Source organism: Thalassophryne amazonica, chromosome 7 (genome assembly GCF_902500255.1).
Source record: "Thalassophryne amazonica chromosome 7, fThaAma1.1, whole genome shotgun sequence".
Taxonomy (NCBI): Eukaryota; Metazoa; Chordata; class Actinopteri; order Batrachoidiformes; family Batrachoididae; genus Thalassophryne; species Thalassophryne amazonica.
The window spans coordinates 93834439-93862333 of NC_047109.1; the positions used below are offsets into that span (position 1 = coordinate 93834439).

Genomic DNA, 27895 nt, shown 5'->3' on the forward strand with positions numbered 1-27895 from the left:
TGAGTCCCCAGGTGGTCTCTGTCCTCCGTTGTCGGCCCTGGTACTGCTGGCAGACAAGAAACAGAAGGTGGTGAGTGCGAGTCCTCACACCCAGCAACCTTCACAATTAATTCCTCCGGGAGGGATAACCTCCACCTCCAGGTACGTCTTTACTCGTGCAGCTCCCGTTTGTCCCTCTTCTGGGTCTTCACGGGCACGCGACTGCACACAGAACAATATTAGATAATCAGTAATCACAGCAGAGAAGATTACCTCTAGTAGTAGAAGATCTCTCGGCGAGGAGGTGGAGTTGCCGTCCGGCCTTTATGGTGATGGTGATGAGATGAATGAGTGACAGCTGTCACTGACAGCTGGTGCTGAGGATGAGTGACAGCTGTCACTCCCAGTGGCTCCGGCGCCCTCTTGTGCTTGAAGCCCGCACTCCAAGCAGGGCGCCATCTGGTGGTGGTGGGCCAGCAGTACCTCCTCTTCAGCGGCCCACACAACAAAGCTGTTTAACCACAAATGTCAACAGCTCTTAGCAAGATCGACTAAAATGCTGCAACTCTGATTCAAACTTTGTTTTTATTTATTTATTTTACATCAGAATGTGTGCTTCTGTTTTTTACCGCTAGAGGGCAGGCTGGCTCCTTTTCTTGTTGGCGTGTTGGAGATCTCTCTATTATCTCTCTTTCTTGTACTTCTTGTATGGTATCAGCACACTATGATTACCACCCCTCTATTTGCATCTTTGTGACGTGAAATAGTCTGATAAATCCAGTCGATGAAAGTGTACCACTGTCTTCTGTGCAACCTTGCACTGTTTCTCCAGTCACAGCTGCAGAAGCCTGCAACTCTCAGAGTTGTCTTTGGATTGCTTTGTTGTTCTCCTTCTTCCACGGTCACTCAGTTTTTGAGAACTGAATTATGAAGTACCACAACGTTTGTTTTTCCTTTCTTAGTAAGTAAGTCCCTTTGGCTTCTTCATTGTTTCACTCATGGTCACAATAGCAGATCTGCATATTGATTTGGCACATGCAGTATGGGCCTGGGTGGCATTGAACCAGGAACCTGCCACAGTGGAAACAAGCCCACTTAACCACTTGGCCACCAATGCTGTCTGGTTTTATTTCTTAATGTTAAATGTAAATGTATAGACTTGGACAACTTCAATTTAATTTTCAATTTATTTTATTTATATTGCACCAAATCACAACAGAGTTGCCTCAAGGTGCTTCACACAAGTAAGGTCTAACTAACCCCCAGAGCAGCAGTGGTAAGGAAAACCTCTTCCTCTGAGGAAGACACCTCAAGCAGACCAGACTCAAAGGGGTGACCCTCTGCTTGGGCCATGCTACAGACACAAGTTACAGAACAATTCACAAAAACGAATATACAAGAAATGCTGTTGGTGCACAGGACAGGAGGGTCTTCAGCACAAATATTACACCCATCTCTGGATGGAGCTGCACCTTAAACAGATAGAAAAAACAGAATCAGGCACCAGGAAGACAGTAACACAGTATAATTTGCCAGCATTAAACAACAAGAAAAACAGGATGCTAAGGTGATCGATGGCCACTAGCACTAAGCTTCAGTTAAAGACACAGAATTTAGGTAAGTATGCTTGCCATACGAAAGGGAAAATAAGTGCATCTTAAGTCTGGACTTGAAAGTCTCCACAGAATCTGACTGTTTTATTGACGCAGGGAGATCATTCCACAGAGCAGGGGCATGATAAGAGAAAGCTCTATGACGTGCAGACTTCTTATTCACCCTAGGGACACAAAGTAGTCCTGCATCCTGAGAACGCAAAACCCGGGCTGGTACATAAGGTTTAATTAGTTCAGCTAGCTAGGGAGGTGCCAGTCCATGAACAATTTTATAGACTAGTAGCAGAACCTTAAAATCTGATCTCACTGGGACAGGAATCCAGTGAAGGGATGCCAAAATGGGTGTAATGTGGTCGAACTTTCTGCTTCGTGTCAAAAGTCTGGCTGCAGCATTTTGAACCAATTGGAGAGCCCTAATGCTGGACTGCGGTAAACCAGAAAAGAGATAGACGCATGAGATAAACTAAAAGAGATAAACACATGGATCAGGGTCTCAGCATCAGCCATGGACAGGATGGGATGGGACGAATCTTCGCTATATTTCGCCGGTGGAAGAAAGCAGCCCTAGTAATATTTCTAATGTGGAGGTTCCTCACTTTGTCAGTGTGATGTATGACACACGAGCCTAGACTAAGCATTAGCTGGTCAAATTGATGCCGATGTCTCACTGGACCAAGAACCATCATTTCAGTCTTATCAGAGTTTAAAAGAAGGAAGTTTCTAGACATCCAACTTCTCACTGCTGCAAGGCAATCTTTTATTTTATTTAGGATTTTATATGAACAAGATTACCAGAAGTTATCGGCATGTATAACTGAGTATCATCAGCATAGCAGTGAAAGGTAATCCCAAAATGCCACAATATGTGCCCAAGGGGTGGTATATAAAGGGAGAAAAGCAGGGGGCCTAAGACGGACCCCTGTGGAACCCCAAATTTCATGTCACTAAGGTTAGAGGTAGTGTTACTGTACAAAACACAGTGAGTATGACTGGTCAAGTATGATGTCAAACTGGCACTCCCAGTAATCCCAAAGTGATTTTCCACCCTATCAAGTAGAATATGATGATCCACAGTATCAAATGCAGCAGAGGTCTAACAGTACCAGAACTGTAGTGGTGTCTGAATCCATTGCAAGCAGAAGATCATTCACCACTTTAGTGAGAGCTGTCTCTGTGGAATGATATTTTCTAAAAGCAGACTGCAGCGGCTCAAAGAGATTATTCTCAGTAAGATAGTCCACAAGCTGCCGTGACACCACTGTTTCCAGAATTTTAGAGCAAAATGATAGATTTGACAACTTCATGTGTCCGTCCCCTGGCCTGTCTAAAAAAAAAGAAAAAAAACTGATTGTAAAACAAATTATTTATAATGAATGATTTGTGACGTTGGGTAGGATTTCTCTGTGATGTAATCATTTACTGAACACAAAATTCCGAGCAATTGGAATACCTTTGGAATACCTTTGGAATACTTGTAATCCAAATACTTTTGAATTATTTCATAAAATAATTACTAAAAATGATGCACATCATACTACAAATGGACACAATTACAAATGTTAGTTTTAAGTAATCTGAAAATGTTCCCATTGCACTGTACTTTGTATTGAGTAACTGACTGCATTTCAAAGTAGTCCTAACTCTGATGATTTGTATGAGTAATTTTCCTTATGTTTAGTTTGACCAATTACCTATGGCCTCTGAAAATGGAGGGACTGTGTGTATAAATGGCTGTAACTTTTAAAATGGTTAATGCCATATTATGTGTTGAAACCTGCTCAAGAAGCTCGTATTGATTGTTTCATATTAATGTAGCAGCTGCACTCTGTAATGTGTTGTTTTAACTCCGCTCAGGACACAAACTCACGAACCCTGGCATGTGAGTAGGACTCTCTAACCAAAAGGCTAAAATCCAGGGTTCTGGCCTTGTGACTAGAGAATCCTTTTGAGCTGTCCTCTGTTACACTCACACACCTAAACTTACTTCCATCCGGGTCATGGCACCACTGTAGCGGCTGCACTCTGTTTTCTTTTGATTCCGGCTATTTGCTCCCTTCAGGACTCAAACTGCTGGCCTCCATTACTGTTTTTGTAAATATTTCTTATTAGATGCCGGATTTGTGCCATTATGACTTTTTGTGTGACGGTTATGGTGATGCTTGCAGAGAGATCGAATGTCTTCACGGGCTTAGTGATCATTTAAAAACATGATTTGCGTTGTTTTTTTTTTTTCTTTGTTTCCATCTTTTCACTTTCTCACTCCTTTGTTCATCTTGACCCACTCTGTTTCCTCATGCACGTTGAATGTCAGTAGGCCACTTGCAGCTGTTAATGGACTAACTGCATTAGTGCTGTTAAGCAAGCAATTAATTTTTGTAGTTCGGGGTCATTTGTTGACTTTCTTTAACGTGCTGTTGATGCTTTAGAGACCTCACAGTCTTGGCTCCTGCACAACAACTCTCCATCTGAAAATTATTGATTATCACTGTTTGTCATTTGTGATCCCCAAACACAAGTTTCTCTTCTTTTCCTGCAAAAACACAAGCACAGGTGATTGCACCGTTTTCATATATGTTTCCCTCAAAGGGGATTGTTTTTGAATAAACCTTCAAACTGTGCATGATGGAAATGTGACTGTTCCTTTCTGAATGCATATGGCGGTGTCCGTGGAGCCCACACGCATATGCTGCATGCAGCCTGCTTCGTCTTTAAAAACATATTGATTTCTTTCCCTTGCAGGGAGCTTAATGCGATCGATCGCCCAAGCCCTTTCAAGATCAGCGCCAGTATAAGCATCTCTTCCCCTAACACACGTGCTGTCTCTTTCCCCTTAGGTAATGATTGTCCTTGGGCTGGGGAATAGCTTGTCAGCATTAAGCTGGAGAGAGAGACAGAGAGAAAGAGAGAGAAGCATTTCACATGCCATCCTCTCTCTCTCTCTCTCTGCCTCTCTCCCTCTTCCACTCTCTCCCCATCTCATCTTCAGTAATATGTTAAGTATGGAAGTAAATCTTTAACAAAAGGTATGAGCGAATGCTGCACACACCTCCTTTGACCTTTACCTTCTCCCCCCTCGCCTCCACCTCCCGGTGGGTCGATACCTATTTGTGTTTGCAGCACATTAGACTACTGTCCGCTTTTAGATTGGAAAAGTTCACTTTACACAGTTTGGTGCTTTGTGGGCAAATAACATCAACAAAACAGATTCTTTCCTTACTTAATTTCATGTGATCACAAGTGTTGGTCTGTTTGGTTGTTTGACTGTTGGCGGTTTATTCAAAAAGTGTTGTCTCCATTAACCTTCAAAGGACCAGGCTATTTTAGTGACTAATATGGTAGTATAATTATATAGAAGAACGGATCGTCCAATCGTCGCAAAATTCTACGAACAAATGCAGGACAAATAGATTGACAAATTCATGGTAGGAAAGTTTGTCCCAATTAAATTAGAAAAATATATTTCCGGGGTCATAAATGACCCCACTCGGTCGCCTGAGGGTGAAACATATTGGAATGGTCATTTTTTTTTTCTTACTTTCTTTTAAAAAAATCTGCTGGTGCTGATTGAGATCCAAATGTTCTACCACACGACAGAACCATCCTGTGTTTTTAGTCGGCAACCAGTCGGGCAGACAAGTGTGTAGAAAGAATGTGACTTTTTGACCCCTTAGAATAGGTCAAGGTTACCCATCTTTGATCCTGTCTAAGGTTTGTGTCCCAAGAATGGTCCCTGTGAATTTGAAGACTGTGAAGACTGGACTTATGCTGAGCACAGACAGGTGGACAGACGGACAGACAGATGTAAGCATGGACAGACGGAAGGATGTAAAGTCTTCACAACACTCAATGGCCATATTTTGGCCTTGGGTAAAAATAGAAATAAAAATTATTTGCTAATTGATAACCTGTTTGTTTATTTATTTATTGTAGACTTAGTTGTTGACCTAAATTGTTTCAGATGTTATTCGGTATATTAATAATAATGAAATTATTATGTTCTGAGGTCCGAGGGCCAGTCCCAGCTCATGGTACCTAGGACGAGACTTAAAACTCGAGGGGACAGAGCCTTCTCCGTGGTCGGTCCCAGACTCTGGAACGCTCTGCCCCTACACGTCCGATCTGCTCCCACTGTGGAGTGTTTTAAGTCCTGTCTTAAGGCCCACTTTTATTCCTTGGGTTTTAACACCGCGTGAGTTGTACGGTCCTTGTGTCTTATTTTATTTTTATTTTATTGAAATTTATTTTTTTTTTATCATGGTTTTATCTATTTATGTATTATTTTATCTCATCTATTTTATTGTTATTATTGTTATTATTGCTATTTTCCGTGTCTATGCTTTTGTTGTGTAGCACTTTGGAGACTCGGGTCTGTTTAAATGTGCTTTATAAATAAAGTGGATTGGATTGGATTGAATTGTTCAATGGCATTTTGACACGCACTGACTTTTTTGAAGGGTTGTGTTGTGGGTGGGTGTGTATGTAGGGTGGTGGGGGAGCCTCATAACAAAAAGTGAGTACCCCAGTTTGAATAGGAACATCCTGGGTGTGTTGTGGTTTCGTTGTTGTTGTTTGCTTTCTGGTTTTGCAATTCCTACTCTAGTTTAACTAAAAGTGTTGTGGCCTCTATGGGCCACCGTAGTACAGCCCTTTTTAAGAGTCTCTGGTTAGCGTCTTTATTTTTTATTTTAAGACACTCGATACTTGTCTTTCAGTTACTTGTCTTAAATATTGTTTCATAGACTTTGATGTTAGACGTTTGTTTTTTTTATTATCGTCTTTCTAAATGGGTTCCCAGGTCGGCGCTGTGAGAAGGTGCGCGCGCTCTCCGCGGCCTCCCTCTCTGCTTGTCCACAATTAAATCAGTTAAGGTAACTGGACTGCCTACTACTCTCTTTCTTTAAAAGACAAAACTGAATAAAAGCATAAGCTACTGCAATAGTTCACTTTTATGACCCGCAGCACAAATGAATTGTCTTATTATGAAACATTTCACCTGCGCATGGGTCGTTGCCATGGAGATTTGGGGCCGATATTCGAGGCTTTGCTTAATGGTCCAACCTCAACCTTGCACCTTTTTTTTCCCCAGCGTGCTTTCATGAAGTTACAAACGTTTTCTACAGTAAATCAATATTTTTTCCCCCCATCTTCACTCAAACGCATACATTCTGTAAAATATTGATTTGGCCGTTGCAAATCAGATGGCAAAACTGTCAAATGTGATCTCAAAATGTCGTTTTTGCATCAATATAGGTTTTCTTTTGAGTTTTAAATGTAATGTGCACAGTAAATTTTGCATAGTAAAATAGGCTCTGGGGTTACATTTGGTCACACAGCAAATAATGTTAAATAAATTCTTATCATAGACTTAACTCAGTTACGTTAAAAAAAGACTAAACTTAAAAACTCAAGGCAAAAGGCTGCAGTGAAATTTTGAGTTTATTCCACTTAAAAGCTTTAGAGGTTACGCTGCAGCTGAGTAAAGTCAACAACATCTGTGCAGCCGGTTGACTTTTTATGTTTTCTCAGCTTTTTTCATACTGTCGTATGAAAGTTCAGCCCTAGTAGTCATTATACACCTCCCAACCAAAAATATGTAAATCGCCCTGTCCACCTGTCCATTCATCTTTCCATCAGTCCATCTGGCTGTCAGTCTGTCCACGAACCTTGTAAGCACAGCTCCTCTTGAACTGTTTGGTGGATTTTTGGCAGCACATGATATGGAGATATGCCTAAAGGAAAATAAATGATTTGACATCTTCAAGGGGAGATAATTGGAATTGTGTGTTTTATTGATGCGCACCATGCGACTGACATCGTAAGTTAAACTCCTCCTAAAGCTTTTTTTTTGTGAATTTTAGTGGAACTTCATGTTCTGGTAGCACACCGTGTGAAAATGTGTATGAACAAAAATAATTCTGGTCTGATGTCTACAAGGAGAGACTGAATTCTTGTGTTTATTGATGCATCATACTGTACGATATTGACTTCATAATTGTAACCCCTCTGAGGTCACTTTATGGATTTCAATAAACCTTCATGCAGTGGTAGCACATCATGATAACATACTGGATATGCAGGAAGGAAAATAATACTGGTTGAAATTCTTCAAAAGGAAATAATTGGACATTTACTGTATTTTTTAATATGTCATATTTGTTAATTATTAGTATAGAGGTTGGCCAGTTTGTTAATTCATCACAAAAGATTTACTCCCACTAATATACAGTATCATACACGCAGGCAACTAGTGTGGCAGAGCAGAGGTATTATTTTGTGAGCTTGCTCATAGATCTAGTTTTGGAAGAGTTGAACACCAAATGTGGTCCCAGTAGAGTCTTTTATACTCTTCGGAATTTACTCTGTGCAAGTGAAGTTCTTGGTTGTGTTTTGCCTTTAGACTTGAACGTCCATTTCCAAATTCCCCTCCCCCATCTGGACCCCCCCCCCCCTTCTCTCTCTCTCTCTCTCTCTCTCTCTCTCTCTCTCTCTCTCTCTCTCTCTCTCTCTCTCTTTCCTGTATGCTGGGGGGCCATCAGAGGGGAAGTACATGAGAAAGAAAGCACTCCGAGTTCAAGTGCATGGGTTTAAAGACACAGCTGGCTCTAACAAAGGGGCCTATGACAAGGGACGACTGTCATGGATGGCAGCGTAATGAAGTGCTAACAAGACAGCTGTACACATGCACACAGTATGTATTGCATTCATTTTAAAAATGGGGGGGATATAATACACACACACACACACACACACACACATATATATATATATATATATATATATATATATATATATATATGAACAGGAAAAGGAACAAAAATGTCCCCTCCCCTTTTCCTCTTTCCACGAACACTCCTCCTGTTCCCCCACCCTTCTTTCTTTTAGTCTCAGTCCCTCCCTCGCTCCTCTTGCTCCTTCATTTCTACCTTTGCACGCATGCACACTTGGCGTACATGCACGCACAAATACGCACACCGTGACTGATGCCTTCTCCATTTTTCTCTGGCATTCTTCTTCCACTCCACGGCTGAGACTTTTCTCCCTTCAGTGTGTTTGTCCTCTGTAGCGTACGGTGGAACCGGTTCTGCACCGCTCCAGCTCGCGCTATCCCAGTCACAAAAGTAAGCAGCAGTGTTGCCTCCCTCGCTGCCTGCGACTTACCTGCTGCGTTTTTTTTTTCCTGACGCACTTTTTCCCATGGCGTTGATTTCCTTTGTCTAAAAGACATTTTTTTCCCCCCCTCTTAAAGTCCTCACAGCGTGGAGTGTCGAAGAAAGGAGAGAGGTGGCATCTGAGAGAGGAAATGTGACGACCAGAGAAGCTAGAGTGAAGTCGAGATGCAAGACTACAAGTCGAGAAGTAAAAAGGAAAAAGGGAGGCGGGAAGGAGATCCAACTTGGCAAGAAATACTGGAAGAGGTAAATTGTAGGAAGATAAGCTGAAATTCCGTTTGCTCTTTCGTCATAATGTATGTGTGTATTATTTCTTTCTTTTACTGTACTTCATTTCTGTATTTGGATGTGCTCATTTGTAAAAATAATTTTCCTTCCACCAGCTGCACGCGTTCCCTGTCTGCAGTCCAGTCGTAGCCTTTATCTCGTGCATTTGTTTGAGAGAGCATTTGTGTTTTCTGGACCAGCCCTTGCTTTAAATCAAGTTTAGTATTCTTCAAATGTTCAAGCTGCTTTTGGGGCCCGGTTGTGAGGATGAAGGGGAAAGAAGAACAGGGTCAGGGTAGCTACTTTGTGCCATATGTGTGTTTAAATACTTTGTCTGTGCATGTGCTGTTTTTCGCTATTCGGTCACTTAATCTTTCTGGCCAGGGTTTAGTTCTAACTTTGAGCTGAACGGAAACTGTTTCAAACATGGTACACTGCTCGCTTTATTGGATCATCATCCTTGGACCCCAAACGTCCCACCCTCTACTTCCTCTTACTGTTTGTTTGTGCTCACAGTGTGTGAGCCTGTTATCCTGCACATGACCAATATAATCTATACGTTGGGCAGCGATAATGGATGCCTTTATGTTTTGTGCACATGCAGCTGACACCTCACCCTCGTTGTTCTGTTTTTCTTCAGCCACACTTCTATTTTTAAAAAAATATTGTCACGTTACCCCGCTTGTCGGCATCCTCGTGTGGACCTGTGCTGTAGCACCTCCTCATTCCATCTGTGCTCTTCTTAACATGCCTGTCCATCTCCTTGGAGACCTAATATGAGCTCTCAGCTCCCCTACCACCGACCGCATACAAAACTCTCAAAGACAGCCCACTTGTCGCCATGCCATCCTGCACAATTTGGTAGAGGGAAGGAAATAAAAGGGTTTCTTTGATTGGTGAATCAGGGTGTGATGGTGGGATTAGCAATGTTATCAATGCAAGTACGTGAATGGCGGTTTAACTTGGCAATCAAACCAAAGACCCACGCAGTCGACCTTGGCGGTCACTGGTTGGTTTGTGCCCACTGGCAGAAAAGATAATCAGATTTCTTTTCTGTTGAATGCAGATATGCAGTTTAAGATGTCAAACTAAGAAAAATAATACTAAGAATGAGAGCAGCACTAATCAGAGTGCCTACAGTCAGGTTCATAAGTATTATAGAATAAGCACTTAGGAATTGCAGCCATCTTTATAAGTAGCCACTCCATTTTCAGAGGTCATAAGTCGTGGGACAAACTAAATAGGAGGACTGTTTTAAATACAATTTAGCACTTTTGCAGCCAGTTTTCTTCAGATAACTGAGGGGATGGATACATGAACATTTCAAGGCACCAAATACGTCTTGGTCTCCATTTGCGTTAATCATTAAGAGATACAAACAGCATAGTACTGTGTAGTAAATCTGTCTCGAGTAGGACGTGACTGTGCAAGAAGGAGAACAATAAGGGAAGCCACCAAAACACCCATCCAGCTCTGAAGAAGTGACAGGTTTCTGTGGCTGTGATAGACAAATGGTGTATAGTACAGCTTTTGTCTGATACATCAACAGTCACAGTTTCATAGAAGAGTGAAACAGAATTTTCATTAAAAAATAAAGAAAATCCAGGCTCAAGTCTTCCATGTGCCCGCTGATGGGCTGTAGCTGCGATATCATGTCTTCTTCTTCTTCTATTTATTTATTTAAAGAAAATCTTTCTCTGTGCCACCCCACAATGATAACTGCTGATGCTACAGAAAAAAAGTTGAACTCTGACCAGTTTCCTCAGTGACAACCATAGAAGCCTCTAAGTTCATTCAGAGTTGTTATGGGTGTCTTGTAGGCTTCCTTTACAGTTTATCTTTTGTATGGTCATTCAGTTTGTGAAACCTACCTACTTGAGACCAGTTTACCACACAGTACCATACTGTTTATATTTCTTTATGACTGACTGATGTAAATGAAGTCCAAGACACATTCAGTGACTTGAAAATGTTCTTGTGTAAAAAGGACTGCATGTAAAAGGGACGAGCTGCATTGGAAAAACAATCCTTATATTTTGTTTATCTGATTACTTATGGCTTCTAAAAATACAAAGACTGTATAAAAATGACTGTAATTCCTAAATGGTTCATGTTATACTTTGTTAAATCCCTTAAAGTAAAGATGAAAGTGTGCATGACAAGTACATCTTTATTTATTTATTTTCAAACTGTAATTATGGGCAACAGGTTGTATACACATATTGTCTAACTTTTAGAAAGATCTGAACACTGCTTTTTCATTTACTTACAAAAATCATTGAAACATTCTGTTGCATTATGATAAATATCCAGTTCATGTTGCAGTTGGATCTTCTGATATACCAGTCAGTGTTTACACAATTTCATAAATAGTTATGGATTGATTCATACATATTTGTTTAGTATTCATGCGTATTATTATTATTATTATTATTAATAACAAAAACACAAATATTGAGGCACAAACATAAAAATTGTTGCAAGTTAACTTTGTTCTGGATAAAAGATCTCATGATGGTATTGTGGTTGGCTGCAGTTGCAGCATGCTCAGTTCATGATTTTGCTGACTTATTTTTTGTAGCACATCATAAGGTACACATTTGATATTTAAATGTGCATATGCAAAATCTGCAAAATTTTGTCAGTTTCATCAATAGTTTCTTATTTATATAATGCAATGGGTAAGAAAAGTGAGACCATGTCCTCACAACCATGAAGAAAAACAAAACGTACAAATTCTTTCGATTAGATTAGATAGAACTTTATTAATCCCTTGGGAAGACTTCCTCAGGGAAATTGTGGTTCCAGCAGCATTGTATAGCAGCACACAGGGTAAGAAGCACACAGTGTATCCAAAGTGAAAGTTAAAAAACAATTTGCAAATATAAATATAAATACATAAATATAAATGACAGAAATACTGCTCGCTAGTAGTTTACTGGCTACTACTGTTCCTCTCCTTCCCGTCCTCTGTCTTCCTGTTACTCCTCCTCCCCCAAGTGAGGAGTTGTGCAGTCTTTATGTGCTGTGTCCATGGAGTGGTATTTAAATTTTAAAAAATAGCCTAGCAGATTTTATACTTGACGTTTCCATAAAGATTTCACAGCCTAAATGTCATCAATGTAGAAGCTCACAGTTTTATAAGTAGTGGATTTTGTAAGTTACAAGATATATTTTTGCTGGCAGTCCAAACTACAACCCCTGGCAATAATTATGGAATCACCGGCCTCGGAGGATGTTCATTCAGTTGTTTAATTTTGTAGAAAAAAAAGCAGATCACAGACATGACACAAACTAAAGTAATTTCAAATGGCAACTTTCTGGCTTTAAGAAACACTATAAGAAATCAGGAAAAAAAAATTGTTGCACCACCTCTGGCTTTTATAACAACTTGCAGTCTCTGAGGCATGGACTTAATGAGTGACAAACAGTACTCTTCATCAATCTGGCTCCAACTTTCTCTGATTGCTGTTGCCAGATCAGCTTTGCAGGTTGGAGCCTTGTCATGGACCATTTTCTTCAACTTCCACCAAAGATTTTCAATTGGATTAAGATCCGGACTATTTGCAGGCCATGACATTGACCCTATGTGTCTTTTTGCAAGGAATGTTTTCACAGTTTTTGCTCTATGGTTATTTCATCATCCCCAAACATCCTTTCAATTGATGGGATAAGAAAAGTGTCCAAAATATCAACGTAAACTTGTGCATTTATTGATGATGTAATGACAGCCATCTCCCCAGTGCCTTTACCTGACATGCAGCCCCATATCATCAATGACTGTGGAAATTTACATGTTCTCTTCAGGCAGTCATCTTTATAAATCTCATTGGAACGGCACCAAACAAAAGTTCCAGCATCATCACCTTGCCCGATGCAGATTCGAGATTCATCGCTGAATATGACTTTCATCCAGTCATCCACAGTCCACGATTGCTTTTCCTTAGCCCATTGTAACCTTGTTTTTTTCTGTTTAGGTGTTAATGATGGCTTTCATTTAGCTTTTCTGTATGTAAATCCCATTTCCTTTAGGCGGTTTCTTACAGTTCGGTCACAGACGTTGACTCCAGTTTCCCCCCATTCGTTCCTCATTTGTTTTGTTGTGCATTTTTGATTTTTGAGACATATTGCTTTAAGTTTTTATGTCTTGACGCTTTGATGTCTTCCTTGGTCTACCAGTATGTTTGCCTTTAACAACCTTCCCATGTTGTTTGTATTTGGTCCAGAGTTTAGACACAGCTGACTGTGAACAACCAACATCTTTTGCAACATTGCGTGATGATTTACCCTCTTTTAAGAGTTTGATAATCCTCTCCTTTGTTTCCATTGACATCTCTTGTGTTGGAGCCATGATTCATGTCAGTCCACTTGGTGCAACAGCTCTCCAAGGTGTGATCACTCCTTTTTAGATGCAGACTAACGAGCAGATCTGACTTGATGCAGGTGTTAGTTTTGGGGATGAAAATTTACAGGGTGATTCCATAATTTATTCCTCAGCATGGAGTGAGTCCATATTTTTTTCCCTCTGCTTGGTCTAAAAAAATAACCGTTACTGACTGCCACAATTATTTTTCCTGATTTCTTATAGTGTTTCTTAAAGCCAGATAGTTGCCATTTGAAATGACTTTAGTTTTGTGTCATGTCTGTGATCTGCTTTTTTTCTACAAAATTAAACTGAATGAACATCCTCCGAGGCCGGTGATTCCATAATTATTGCCAGGGGTTGTAGCATGTACAGCAAATCACTGAAAGAATTTCAGCCACTATAGCACACCAGCCTTGAAACTCTTACACTTGTGGAGTGTATGTATCACTTCAGCCTGACAACAAAAATGCAGCTTGAACAATTATCTGTCCACTGCACTCATACTTTTCAGTTTGTGAATTGTCTATCCATCAATATGCCTGCTATTTATAGTAATCCCTTTTAAATCAGTCTACTTCTTTTTCAATTTAAGCATGTTTAGCTGTGCACAGACACGACATTCCACCCCAGCCTCCCTTTTCATTAGTGTTATTGATTATTACAGTTTGAAACCAAACGTGATTCATCTTTATTTAGTTTGGCAGGAAAAAAAATCTCTGCTTTGTGCACATTTCATGAACCAAATGCTCGGTTTATTTATTTGTGTTCAAAGGTCACAATTAAACATGAAAGTATAAGAAAGCCAACTTGAGTGAAGTGTATTGACTGGCACTACACAATATCATACACACACACACACACACACACACACACACACACACACACACACACACACACACACACCGTATATATGAACAGTACTCAACACTTTGTAAGTGCCTGGGTTATTGTTACTGTATCAGTTATTTAAAACCTCTTCAATTGAGGCCACTACTTACTGATCCCAACCCATTGAATTTTCAGAGTGCAAAGCAAGCATTAATGTGTTTCACTTTATAAAATTTAACTCGGCCTTCACTATCAATTATCTTCGGTGTGAAGGTAAATGGAAAGGGCCACACAGAGCAGGCAGCAGAGTCTGGTCTAAAGAGAGCGAGAGCGCTGCACCCTGTGACCGCTGTAGATGCACTAACACTCTGAATGAGAGCTATTCCCTCTGGACTCGGTGTTCCAGTTGCATCAGTGTTCATCTGGCTTCACTGTAGGACACGGGGGCTGAAATGGGGCCAGAGATGAGAGAGCTCCATCTGGACACCCACAGGGCTTTCAGACTTTATGAACACAACACTGATAATAATATGTTTCTCTGTTGGAAAGAACAGAAGGTTGGTTCTCGTTTTCATATCAAACTGACATGGTTGGGTCATGCTTTTGATACAGGTTTCACTCCCAACAAATACTTTCTAGTGTTTCGGTTACTTTGAAGACTTTGCATTATATACATTTTCCTAGGTTTTCTAATTAAATCAACAAGGTAACTGAATCTTTGGTTTTGCACAAAGGAACAGCCCTTCACAATTCTTTGCGTGGAACACAGTGCACATAATGGGGTTCCCAACCATGCTTCACCCTCTTACTGACAAACTGTGTAATGAGACCATTTCCAATAGCTATGTATGTATGTATGTATGTATGTATGTATGGTTTATTTGGTAAAATTATTTTTCAATACAGGCAGAAATAATGCCAATACCGATATGTTCATGAACGGCTCACGTCAGCCAATATTATTGGCCAACCAGTATATTGCTTGGGGTCTACTTTAAAATAAGTATGGTTTATATGAGGTTCCTCACAACTGAAACAATTTGATTCTGTATGACTGTAGTTTAAGATTTGCACCCCATCAGTCTGAATAATAGCATACTATTCATCTATAATGCAAACAATAATGCAAGAATAGATTACGAATGTCTGCCTCTATGCCTAAATATGTGTTCATTATTGATTGACATGTCAGTTGTTTTTGCAATTAATTGCTTAATCAGTTTTGACTATCAAATATTTTAAAAAGTAGTCAACACGTGAATATTTAAATTTTCAAAAGACCAAAGTGATGTGTTTAAATTGCTTATTTTGTCTGATGGACAGTCCAAAACCAAAAATGTTAAATTTGCAAATGACAAAAATAAATAAATAAATAAATAAAATAAAAGAGGAAAAACAAGAAAATAAATTTAAGAAGTTAGAAGCAGTCAAAGTTTGGTGTTTTTCCTGAACATATTCCAAAACTATTATTATTTGGTTTTCATAATGTTTGCAGCATTGACTATAATATAACTTGTCAACACTTTCCACAGAATTGTATGAGGTTAGTTAAAGCAGAAATGCTAAGTTCATCTAATTAAATGTACTTGTTATTCAAAAAAATTAACTTAGCAAAGATGTATTTTAATAAATTAAAATAAGAAAGTTTATATGAAGTGCACAATCCACCTCATTCACTTGTTTTGAGTTTTTAAAGTGAGTATGCATTGTTGAGAAAATCTTTTTCTCTTCAGTGGAACAGCTCCTACATTCAGAGGAACCTTGCTTCATATTTGATATTGTGTCAGACTGCTGAGCAACATTCTCTCTATCATGTTTGTGTATGTAAGTGCACACATTTATTGAACATCTCAGCGATTCTTAGTGGTGATCATATCTGAAACAGCCCGTGCACAACCGGTGCTGGACATCATAATGCTGCATGTTTTATTTCTTCCCTTCCACTGGAGTTGAAGTGCCTTGGTTTTGTTTCATGGTGCAGCAGTCAGGTGGCTGCTTTGGACATGAACACGGAGGCAGTGGTGGTGAGGTGGGGGTTAATATTTGCAGGCTGTAGGAATGTGTTTGCAGTCAGCAGTGAGAATTCCTCAGTTCTGCATTAGTAGGTCACAGCATTGCCTCTTCCCTCACCAAACTCCCTTTTTTCTACTGTGCCCCTCTCTTGCGTCTCCCTCTGCGTCTCAGGTTTGCTCTCTCCCTCTTTATCACCACGTTCCTGCCTCTGTCTCGGTTTTGACGTGGTTCTTTTTTCACCGTGTTCTCTCTCAGGTTTTGATCTGTACCATCTCTCTCATTCCAGGCATCTGAAGAGCCTGAGGAGTTGGGGGTGGAGTAAAAAGCGATAGTGTGCATGTGTGATAATTTTTGCAACATGCACTCTCCTGCTGGCCTGGTGTCCTCTTTGGTATGTCAGTCATGTATGATTTATGGAGGAGTGGGCTTTGTTGGATGTCAGGAGATGTTGCCTGTTCGTATCTTTCCATGAAGTGCTAAATCACTGTCCCAAAGATTTAAACCTCAGTCTTTCCTATCTACCACATAAGTGTCATCTTTGGTGTGCAGAAGACTCATAAAGAATCAAAGAGCATGATCACAGAAAATCACATTAAACCTTTCAATGTCATTGTTTCATGTAAAGAAATATAATCACCTGATTTATTTTCTGGCGATCACAGAAATAAATCTTTTATTATTAAAATAAAATAATTGAGCCCTTTTGTTTTAAAGGTGCCACTGATCATCTTTGTTTAGTTTCATTCCAAATGGAGTATTTTTGGATTTTGTACCATTTGACAAAATGGTCACATTCCACTGTTGCCAGTTTTGTAGGGGTTACAACTGATTTAGTTGATGAATGAATTATTCGTTAGATGTAAACCGATTGCAAAATTATTATAGCAAAATGCAAGGCTGGCAGGTTTTACCTTCTTCATTGTGAGGGTTTTCTGCTTTTTGTTGGTTTGTGTTGTTGCATATTGAATATCTTTGAAAATAAGCTAAAATAATTATTTGAAGTTGCCAACTTGGGTCTTCACTTTTTTCTGACACTTTTAAGATTAAAGGTAATAATGAAAATTACATTGCTGCTATATGGTGACATCTTGTAGAACAATATTTTAATTGGAAAATATGAATAACACAATTAAATATTGCATTGCTCATGAGAAAACAGTGTGTACTTCTACAAAAAAAAAAAAATCTGAAATTGTCCTCAACTCATAGTATTTGTTTGAAAATAATCTGTTCTTATTTTGAAGCACACCAAAACTGATAAACAACACCTTGTAATGGCAAACCTTATGTAATAAAATCATAGACACAGTGTGAAGACAAAACAGTTTGAATTTAAGTTGTGACGTAAGTCAGAATTCTTGGTGTAGAATTCTTGGAAAAGAAAAAAAACTATTCCACAATGTTGAAGATATATTAGGGGACAAAAAAAGGCAAATAAGACAAGTTCATATGAGTTCAACCATACACTTAAAAATTTAAATGTAAAAGTTTAGTGTCCAGGCTGCCTTTTAAAACTATGTTCACTGAAACTGAGAAAACAAGTTCAGGTCACTTTCATAAGATTCAACCACCACAGCTTCATGTCTTATAGTCACAAATGATCGACCTATGGATTCATGCTGAGCGACGAGTATTTCAGAAAAAATCAAAAGCTCCACACCAAAAAAATAAAGAGAGGTCAATGGGTGGCTTCAAACCGGGGACTCTCTTGTTGCAAAGCAGTTGCATTATATATGCCACCTAGGTGTTTATAATAATAAAGATGAATTTTGTTACCTACACACAGCATTTTTTAAGGTAATGGATTTAAACCCATCTTTGCTACCAGTAGCAGCACAGTGGTATGCTTATAGTGTACCTGCCTCGCACCTGTAATGTCTGTGGTTCAAAGTGGTTGGACTTAAGATTACAATAAAAGGAGCAAGACATGATAATACTTGGTTTATTTTTGTGGAGCACATTGTTATCTATAATATGTCACTCAGCACAGATCAGCCATTCATACTATGACATGAAAAGATGTGATATCATGTTGGTCAAGTCATAAAAGTTACCTCAACTTATCTTCTCCAATTCAGGTTACTTAAAATTTTAAAGCAACCCAGACTATCTTTTTAAAGTTGAAACAAAAAGTATTTTTTATAGTGTAATAAACTCTTTCCTGATCCAAGGATCATCTCTTCACAAATTCTTGTCAAAATTGATCTATTGCTTTTTGAAATATCTTGTACACAGTGAGACAGATGGGGTGATCAAACAACCTCTGTTGTCTTCCATTGCATGTGGGAGGTTTAAAAAAAGAAGCACAAAGATATAATATGTTTGATGTTCGTAGATCAAGGTGTTGGTAGTGTCACTATGTGTTGGTTTGAGACATATTGATGGCATTTGCACGGTTCTGCATTATGCATACTCCTCCTGCAGTGGTGTCGGAGGTGTCGGCTCCCTACGTTACACAACTACACGCTTGACTGTGCCAGTTGTAGGGTGCTAGACAGCGGGAGGGGAGGTGTGAAGACGTGGGAAGGGGGGAGCACATGGAGAAACAGGCTGCATGTGAAGACAGAGATTTGGAGAGAAAAGTTCAGAACAAAGGCTTTGATTTTTCAGTGATGGCAGGAGAAGGAAAGTGAAGGGGTGGAGGAGGAATCCCTCGTGTTTGTCTGCTCAGATTTTTATTTTTTTAAATGAACGGCAAACACCAACAGCTCTTAAATTGTGAGAAATGACTCTTGAGATGAGGGATGGTAAGTATCAACTAGTCAACTCGATGATTTGTGATCATTACACAACAACGTATCACATTATCCAAGAAGCATTTTCAAATCAAAAGATTCAAGAGTTGGAAGGAAAGCCTGCCTGTGCCGGTTGTTCTTTGGTCAGTGAGGGTCATGAGGGTCACATCTGTAAGATGAAAGGAGAGGCTGCGGTTGGTTGCTTCCACAGAAGGATAAAAAGGTCAGGAAGTGGCCCCAGCACAAACACCAGACTCATTGTTCAAGTTCAAGGTAGCACTGAATGGGGTTTTCATTAAGTTGGCTCAGCCCTCTGTCCTCCAACAAGTTGCTGTTTTCAGAAAGGGTCATAATTGGAAAAAAATGTTGCTGCCAGCAAAGCAAAGTTGATGTCATGTTATAATTGTGAGCTAAATTATATCAAGGTTATTTATTTAATCACAGGTGTCAGCCGTGTATACTGTTGATGAGCGTAGCTGGCTCTTTGGTTTAAAATAATTACTGGTATGCATGTGCATATGCATGCAGACATGCGCACCTGTGTGTGTGTGTGTGTGTGTGTGTGTGTGTGTGTGTGTGTGTGTGTGTGCGTGTTTCTGTGCTGGTAGTTATGTGCAGTCTGTGCATGCATGTGCTCACACATGGCCTCGTGTTCAGGTGTGCCCTCTTAGACAATGAACAAGGTCACAGCCAGCAGGTCAGATGTCGGGTCAGTGTCTCCCCTCCTCCACCCCCCACTACACACTCACCCCCCACCCCCACTCCTCCCTCACCGCCTCCTTTAGTTGTGTCTGTTCGCTCATCAGCTCCTCATTAACTCCTCACAGGGGATTTCCTGTTTGCCTCCTTCCCTTCTCTGCTCCTGCTCAAAATGGAATTGCATATTAGTTTTTTTTTTATAATAAAACATGAATAATTAAATTCTTCACGGTTCTAGACACAGATATGCAAACTGAAAGTTGTAGCTGCACGCTGGGAATAAAACAGGCAAGAAGACACGAAGCTTTTGATCCACTCGGCCTGTAAGTGCTGAATTTGTGCTCTGAATGAGGAATGTACAGCAGACACACTCACGGGCACATAATTGTGAGTGTGAGTCACCCTCCCTTTAACGGAAAGTCAATAACAATACAGGAATGATTAATCAGTCCCTCTGTTGCCCCTCCCTCTTCTCTCACCACCTTCCACTCTCCCTGCTCAACCCCACTCACCCACTCTCAGCTTAGTATTGATCTGAATGCATTTGCTTCCCATTTATCCGTTTGCACCCCCATTGCGCACGCACTGCCACTGCATCGAGCGGTCACAAAGAACCTTTTTAAGCAGGAGTGTCTCACACACGTTTGTGCACAGGGGTGGGCAGATGCGTGCCAACATCATGTCCCACGGTCCTTCTCATCCTCTGAGAGGTGTTGCACTTAATTGCATTTTCTCTACCAGAGATTATTTTGGAGTGCAAATCAGTATGACCCTTTTCATAGTGCAGGTGCATTATGTAGAAACATAAGGCAGCATTCTTAGAGATTTAACTGACAGCTCATTTGTACCCCCTCCTTCTTTCACATCAGCCATTCTAGTTGGTGGCACACAGGTTGCCATGACACCAGACTGTTTTGTCTGCCCTTTGACCTCCTTAAGGGGCGCTGTGGTCAATCAGGCATTACATACAGGGGCAAATAGAAGGGAGACAAGGCAGAGAAGGAGGGGGATGGATTTCCTCTGTAAAAATGAGGTCCAAAAGGTTCCTCTATACATCCGCTTTGTACAGAGGAGAAGGTTGGGAACCTCAGAAAGCTTGCAGTGAAACAAAGACACGTGCACATACAGACATGGCAGCGCTCTACAAGGCTAAATGAACTAGGCTGGAGCTCCCAGGGGGTGGAGAGTTATTATGCTCATTGTGCAGTAGGGCAGCTAAAGCTGTTTGGCTGCTTCTTTGAAGTTATATTTATCAAACCAGAGCAGGAGGCTTATAGCACTCTGAGCTGGTGCATCGCTTTGGCCACACTGCAGAAAGATATGTGTGTGCAGTATGAATTCACATCCCTTTTTAGTTATCAACAACTTAACGTCCTCAGATGTTTGCAAAGCAAACAATCAATCCACAATACCTTAAGCAATCAAAGATTTTGAAAAAGATGAGCATGAAGCGGAATGTGTGTTGACACCAATAATATCCTCTCCTTAAATCTTCTGGCAGTGAAACATTTGTGTATAAAACACAAAACTGTTCTTTGTTGCATGTTGTTGTTCTCAGTAATTGCCATGTAAGCTTGATGCTGATGATATGGGATACATTTTGCAAACTTCCAAACACTTAATGACAGCACCCAAGACACAAGTGGAGCTTTTTGTGTCGCTAATTACCGTGTAATTTATGCTGTTAGACCCTCTATTCTGTGTATGAGAGTCATTAGGTAAACTCAAATATTGCTTCATTGCCCTGTTCTTTTTACGTGTTGGTAACTGACTGTGTAATTGCATTGTTTACACTGCAGCTGTGTTTGTCTGCACTACTTTATACACACCACAGTATAAAGTAGTGTATTATTGTATAACCTCTAACTAAATAACAATAAGTGCTGTTAAGTCATTCTTATTTCCAGCAGTGTTCACATTACAGACATAACTGAAGTCTTGAACTCTGGGTTTTCTGTCTGTCTATGTTTTGTATAACTTGTTTTTTGTATAGCTCTCTATGTTTTGTATAACCTACGAAGAAATAATGATATCCTGTAATTCGTTTGAGCAGTGTTCAAATTATGCAAGTAACTGAAATCCACATTTTAACATAAAAAGGATTATTTGACTGTTCAGTTACCTTCAGACCCTGTGTCCATACAACATTTTTTTCAGCTGTTCCAAATGACAACAGAGTGCAGATAAGAAGAAGAAAAAAGAAACAAAACACCGCACCAGCATCTTTTTTTCAGAGCAGACTGCTTTTTTATACATCTGCTCAGAGTGCTTTTAAGATAAAAATCTCTTAACTTTTCAGAGAGATACTGTGACATCACTGCTGCACTTTGTTCTGGCAGGAAAAAGTGGCAGGAGGAGAGGATTATTTTTGCTGATTGACACTGAAAAACAATCACAATAGAGACAAAAAAAATCAAATTTATGATAGTAGGTTGAGGTTGGACAGACATTTGGTTTTGGCTGTAGGTGATTAAGTTTTATCGGTGTTCCTTAATTATAAGCTAGTCCTCCTTGGCTGTTTATCATTGTCTAGAAACGTGTCACGGCGCACTTCCGCTACCTCATCAAAAATGATATTTTTTTTAGACAGAGTGGCAGTTAGAGATATATGCACTCATGGTCTTATTAGTAAATGTTCTGTTTCAAAATATCCAAAACTTTGCTCAGAGTCAAAATTAAATTTAAGAAATATTTAAATTCTTAAGACACTTGCGCATGTGTGTGGCTATTAGTATTGGATAAGATATGTAGCAGATATCCATAATTCAAATCTTAATACATTTAATTTACCCACAATGACGTTGTTTTTCGCAGTTTTCATTTGACATAACTACAACTTGGTTAGCACTCTTGCCTCACAGCAAGAAGGTCCTGGGATTGCTTCCCGCCTGGTCCTTTCTGTGTGTAGTTTGCATGTTTTCCCCATGTTCGACTGGGATCCCTCCAGGTGCTTTGGCTTCCTCCCACTTCCAAAGGGTTAGGTGAATTGGTGACTTTAAATTGACCGTATCTGCATGTCTTTGGAAGTGGGAGGAAGCCGGCACACCTGGAGGGATCCTACTCGAGCATGGGGAGAAGTTGTAAGCTCCACAGAGAAAGGCCCAGGTAGGATAGGAAACTGGGCTAACCACAAAACCACTGTGCTGCCCTTTTTCAGATATCTACACAGCAAAATTTACAGAGCAGAATTTACTCTGCTTGGACTAAATTTTGTCCTGCTCAGGGCTTAATTTGAGGGGGAGCAAGCTGGAGCGCCGGAGCGCGCTCCGGAACCTCTGACGTTGGCTCCGCCAGCTATTTATACTGGATCCGTGATCCGCCACCTCTCTTGGGTAACAAAATATAAAAAAAAAAATCACCGCAATTGCTCTCACTGCCAATCACACTGCCGCCCTCCTGTCTGCTGTGCGGAATTGCGCCAAATCTGGCAACAGGTCCAGAGGCTACGCTCGCTGTTTTGATCCGGATGTTGACCGTAGCCGCAGAGCTCCGTGGCCACCGAGAGAGGACTTGGATTCTTTGCGGGTCCCGCATCCGTACCCCCGGAGGCAGTGAGTGAAGGGAGAGCTGCGCATTGTGTTCTGCGTGTGTCTGTTTATAATCTTCTCGCACGGAAGAAAAAAGAGAGTGTTTACACAAGAGAGAAAAGTGAGAAAATTTTAATGCCTGTTTGAGAAAAGTGTAGTGAATGGTTTTTCAGCCTAAAAACATCTATAATAAGTGTAAAAAATAGCGCTACTTCGCGGATTTCGTTTATCGTGGGTTATGCTGCGTTCACATCGGGCGCGATCAGACGCTACAAATTCGCGGGGGTTGCGTGGCGACGGACACGCCTCCTTCGCCCGGTGTGTCACTCTGCTTGGGTGGACTTTCGCTGCGAAAATTCGCCCTGGTGCGTCATCAAATAGGAGGAGCTTCCATTCCGCTCGGCGTCAAGTCATCATGACGGACCTTGATCACACAGAGCCAGTTGTTGTGGAAAGCTCCCAATACAGAGAGTACCATTATTTGCTGCAGGAGCTGCGACTGGATGACAGCCGCTTTCAGCGGCCCTTACGCCTCTGCAGGACCCAGTTTGAGGACCAACTGTCCCGTTCATGCGCGCACATGTAAACAATTTAAAAAAAAGAAAATCCGCTGCTAACTGCAGCTCGCTCCTCCTCAAAAAAACTCTGTCATAATTGTGTTTAGAAACCAGTCACCATTTGTTTTATTATACATCTGTGTAGTTAATTAATAAAATATTCTCCACACAGGCGATTCACTCGCGCGCACACGTAAAAAAAAAAAAAAAAAAAAAACGAAACTCCGCGGCTTGCTGTGGGGCTGCTCCTCACTCTTTCCCAAAAAAAACTCTGTCATAATTGTCTTTAGAAACCAGTCACCATTTGCTTTATTATACATCTGTGTAGTTAATAAGTAAAATAATCTCCATGGATGATTCCCTCGCGCGCACGTAAAAGAAAAAGAAACTCCGCTCCTGCTGCTGTGGGGCTGCTGCTCGCTCCAAAAACTGTGTCATGATTGTGAAATAAAGGACAAAAGAGACATAAGTCCTGCTCACAGGCTGCTACCAGATACAGGACATGTTCACATCCTCAGTCAAACTCCAGACATCTCTACGTCACTACATATTCAGTCCGTGATTGGTCATCGCGGCGCGACAAGACGAAAAAGTTCAGATTTTTCAACTTGGGGAGGAGGGCAACACGACGTGATGCGACGCAATATCGCGCCACAAACGCGCAAAACGCTCAAAATCGCTTCACTCGCGTCGCGCTGTGGTTTGGCGCCAAAACGCGTCCTTACATAGGGATTACATGGCAACCTGTGGCTGCAGTCGGCGCATCGCACCCGGTGTGAACGCGGAGAACGTAACTCCCGCGATAAACGAGGGACCACTGTACAGGAATTTGTACGCTATCCGGATTTGGTGTGACATGCCCAGTTTATTTTCGGTGTGGCGCACAGCCCTAACCCTTCTTTTTTTTTCTGCACTGGAGCCACCCATCCTCTGCGCTCCGGGACCTCCCGCTTTACAAATTAAGCACTGGTCCTGCTCCATATAGAGTTATATCATAGAGTAAAATGAACTGCATCATGGTGAAAATGGCTGTCACTGGAGTTAAACTGTTTGATTGGAGTGGGACCAAATTGAGTCTCAGTAGAATCAATTTTACTGTCCATTCAGGTCTTTATTATGGCGTTACTTTTTGTGATATGCAGAGCTGCATTCTTACAAGTACGAGTAAAAGTGATGTCAGGTTCTCTAATATGGCTCCCTGTCATTGTCATTTCACATATCAAAATGAGGTTGTCTCTCAGTGCAAGACAACAGAGTAGTCATGACATTGGCCATAATTGAGAATACTGTGACAAAATGCAGTAAAATTGCATGCACCCTCATTCAAGGAATTTGTGGGTACAGTGAATGTCACGATAGTAGTAACTGTGGCAGAAATCTTAAAAGAATCACACTTTTAATATGTCCAGACACAAGCAGTTCACTAAAATGCAGTTTGGCTAAACCTAAAATGCTAATTTCCATGCAGGTGAAGATTGAAATTTCTCTGTAAAGTGCATAATTTGAGGTGAGTGCATTCATCATTGCATTTGTATCATACACATTACATGCAGACATTTTTTTCCTGTTCAAATGGTACAAATTAATTCAGTATTAATAATATCATAATAGCAGTGTTGGATAAAATTCTCATTTACCTAGTGGAAGACAGACAATAAACAACCTTAGGAAAATTAAAAGGCATGTCCCAGATGCTTTTTGTTATACTTCTAGATAACCAGTAATGTTTAATCTGTGTGATCTTTGCCGTAAAATAAAACTGTAGTACACAGACACAAACTATTTTCCACTTTGCAATAATTGTATGAATGTATTCATTTGTGTTTCCATTGTTTTATTTAAACAATCAGATATTGTATTGGCATTACATTGCTGCTCCGTCAACTGGTCACACCAAAACATATGCTAGCAATTCATCAAGTGTCTCTATCACACATGATTTATTTCCCACCTGTATTATCTGTGCAGCCTGTGTGGTAGTAGTGACACCTAGTGTTCTTCAAATGTACAGTCACCAGAGCAAGTAATCAACTAAAACAAGACAGGGATCACGTCTGGCTGCTTTCTCCTTTCATAAATTTGATAAGAATTTGTTAACTCATAATAGCAGATAAGTCTTCTGTCATTGATATTGCCAGATAACATTGAATTTCTACTCATGCAAGGTCATAAATTAAAAATAACTTGTTCAAAATACCAGGATATTTTGAATAATTTTTGGACAAGAGGTTGATGTACCTGGGAGAAGTTGGCTGTCTGGAATAGATAATAGTGAACTGAAACAGCATATCAAGTGACTTCAGTGCCAACATCCTAATTCTGGGAATGAGGTAATTGGTAGTCTTTTTCTGTTGCATAGTACGTTACTGTATATGGATTTTTTTTTATTAATTGGATGCAGAATAAACATAAATGATTGATTTGATTGCCTGAAGAAGTCTTGTGTGAAAGTACAGGGACAAAAAAAATAGTGTAGCAAAAACAGTTTTCTATACCATATTTCTTGTAATGTGTGATTGTGAAATAGCAAGTGTCTATGTCCCACAAGTTCAAATTAGAGCACTGTGCTTCTAGAGCACAAACCTCTGCCAACACTAGTTTCCAATTCCACAAAATTTTACCTTGAAAAAAATTTTCAAGGTCAAAGTGCTGTTAGAAGGGACTTTCATAAGCTAAATTAGATCTGATCAAATATCAGGAGGATGTATTTAGTTCATGCACTTGAATCTAAGGGTTTTTTGTGGTGTTGTCTGTTTTTTGTTTTTTTTTTCCGACTTTTTTGGTTTCTGAATTCTTTTTCAGATAATTTTCACAGAACATTGTTATCTCTGCTATGCACAATTTGTCATTGCTTTTTGGCACTCGTTTTCCAACTGATAACTGGAAGACAGACAAACAGGCATAAAATTGGAACCTCCATCTAATTTTGCTGGTGTAAGTAAATCCATAACAGAAAAATAAGAGTGATTGAGGCACTTTTGATTGAGATATAATGCAAAATGCACACAAAATGGACTTTTCAATATTAAATTCAAATCTCCACAAAATCCACAATCCACATCGGATCCGGATCAAACTTTGTCAGGTGATAGTGAGTGCCAGTCTGCACCTCACTTTGAAATATGAGAGTGATTGGGGCACGTTTGATTAAGATATAATGTAAAATATACATTAAATGGGGTTTTCAATGTTAAATTTAAATGGCTACAAAATCTGTAATCTGGATCAGATCTGGATCAAATGTTGTAATTTGATAAAGGATACCTTCCTACATAACATTGTCAAATATGAAAGAAATTTTATCTTTTTTTCTTTTTTCTTTTTTTTTTTTAGTTTTTGAAAATTCGTTTAATGTTAAAAATAGGGATTTTTCCAAGATTTTTCCAAGATTTTGACCTTTGACCTATGACCTTGAAAATTTAATCAGTTCTTGTCTATCAGGACATGAATCTTTACTAAAAAACAGTCAAACAAATAAAGAGGGGTGTTCAAACCACTGTCATCTCACTTCCACCTTACGATAATGTGAGTAACAGTTACGCAAGGCTGTGTCCCAAGTGAATAGCTGACACTGGCTTCAGAATCCGTGCATCCATGGACATTTGACTTTGTCTGGAATGGGACAGATTTGAAAATTGTATCTAAATGCTAAAAAAAAAAAAAAAAAGCAGAGAGTGAGTGCACACCAAAACTGAATGGATTCTTCTGCCTTTCATGTTTTATGGTGTTTGAATGAAAATGGTTTTTAGGAATCTTGTGAACAGAATAACAGGCAAATATCATTTGAAAAAATAACTCTTCTGGTGGATGTAACAAATTGATGTGTGGATGTCAAAAGTTACTTCTGAAGTGATGAAAAGGTACATATGGTTTTATCAGCTTACACATTATTATCAGTTGTTACTGAGTTTGAACCGGTGACCTCTTGGTCTAATAGTTTCTCTTCCTGAGGATCTCAACATAACCTCTGTTTTTTTTTTTTTTCTGTATTCCAGTGCACCTCCCCTCTTAACCTGAAGGCCACCTTCACGTTTTGTCCAAAATGATCTCAAGGTAATAACATATCCATATTGGATAATATTCTGCATGATTCAGTGGACCATTCTACTTTTTTAAAACATCATCTTCCCTTTGTTTGTCCA

General features: G+C 39.9%; 1 long non-coding RNA gene across 1 annotated transcript; it reads left to right on the forward strand.

Moving 5' to 3' along the window:
• Positions 1-8487: 8487 nt before the first annotated feature.
• LOC117514573 lies at positions 8488-27849 on the forward strand. The gene is made up of 3 exons (XR_004561900.1): positions 8488-8710; positions 8839-9007; positions 27749-27849. It is a non-coding gene; the product is annotated as an uncharacterized LOC117514573 (long non-coding RNA).
• The last annotated feature ends 46 nt before the right edge of the window (positions 27850-27895 follow it).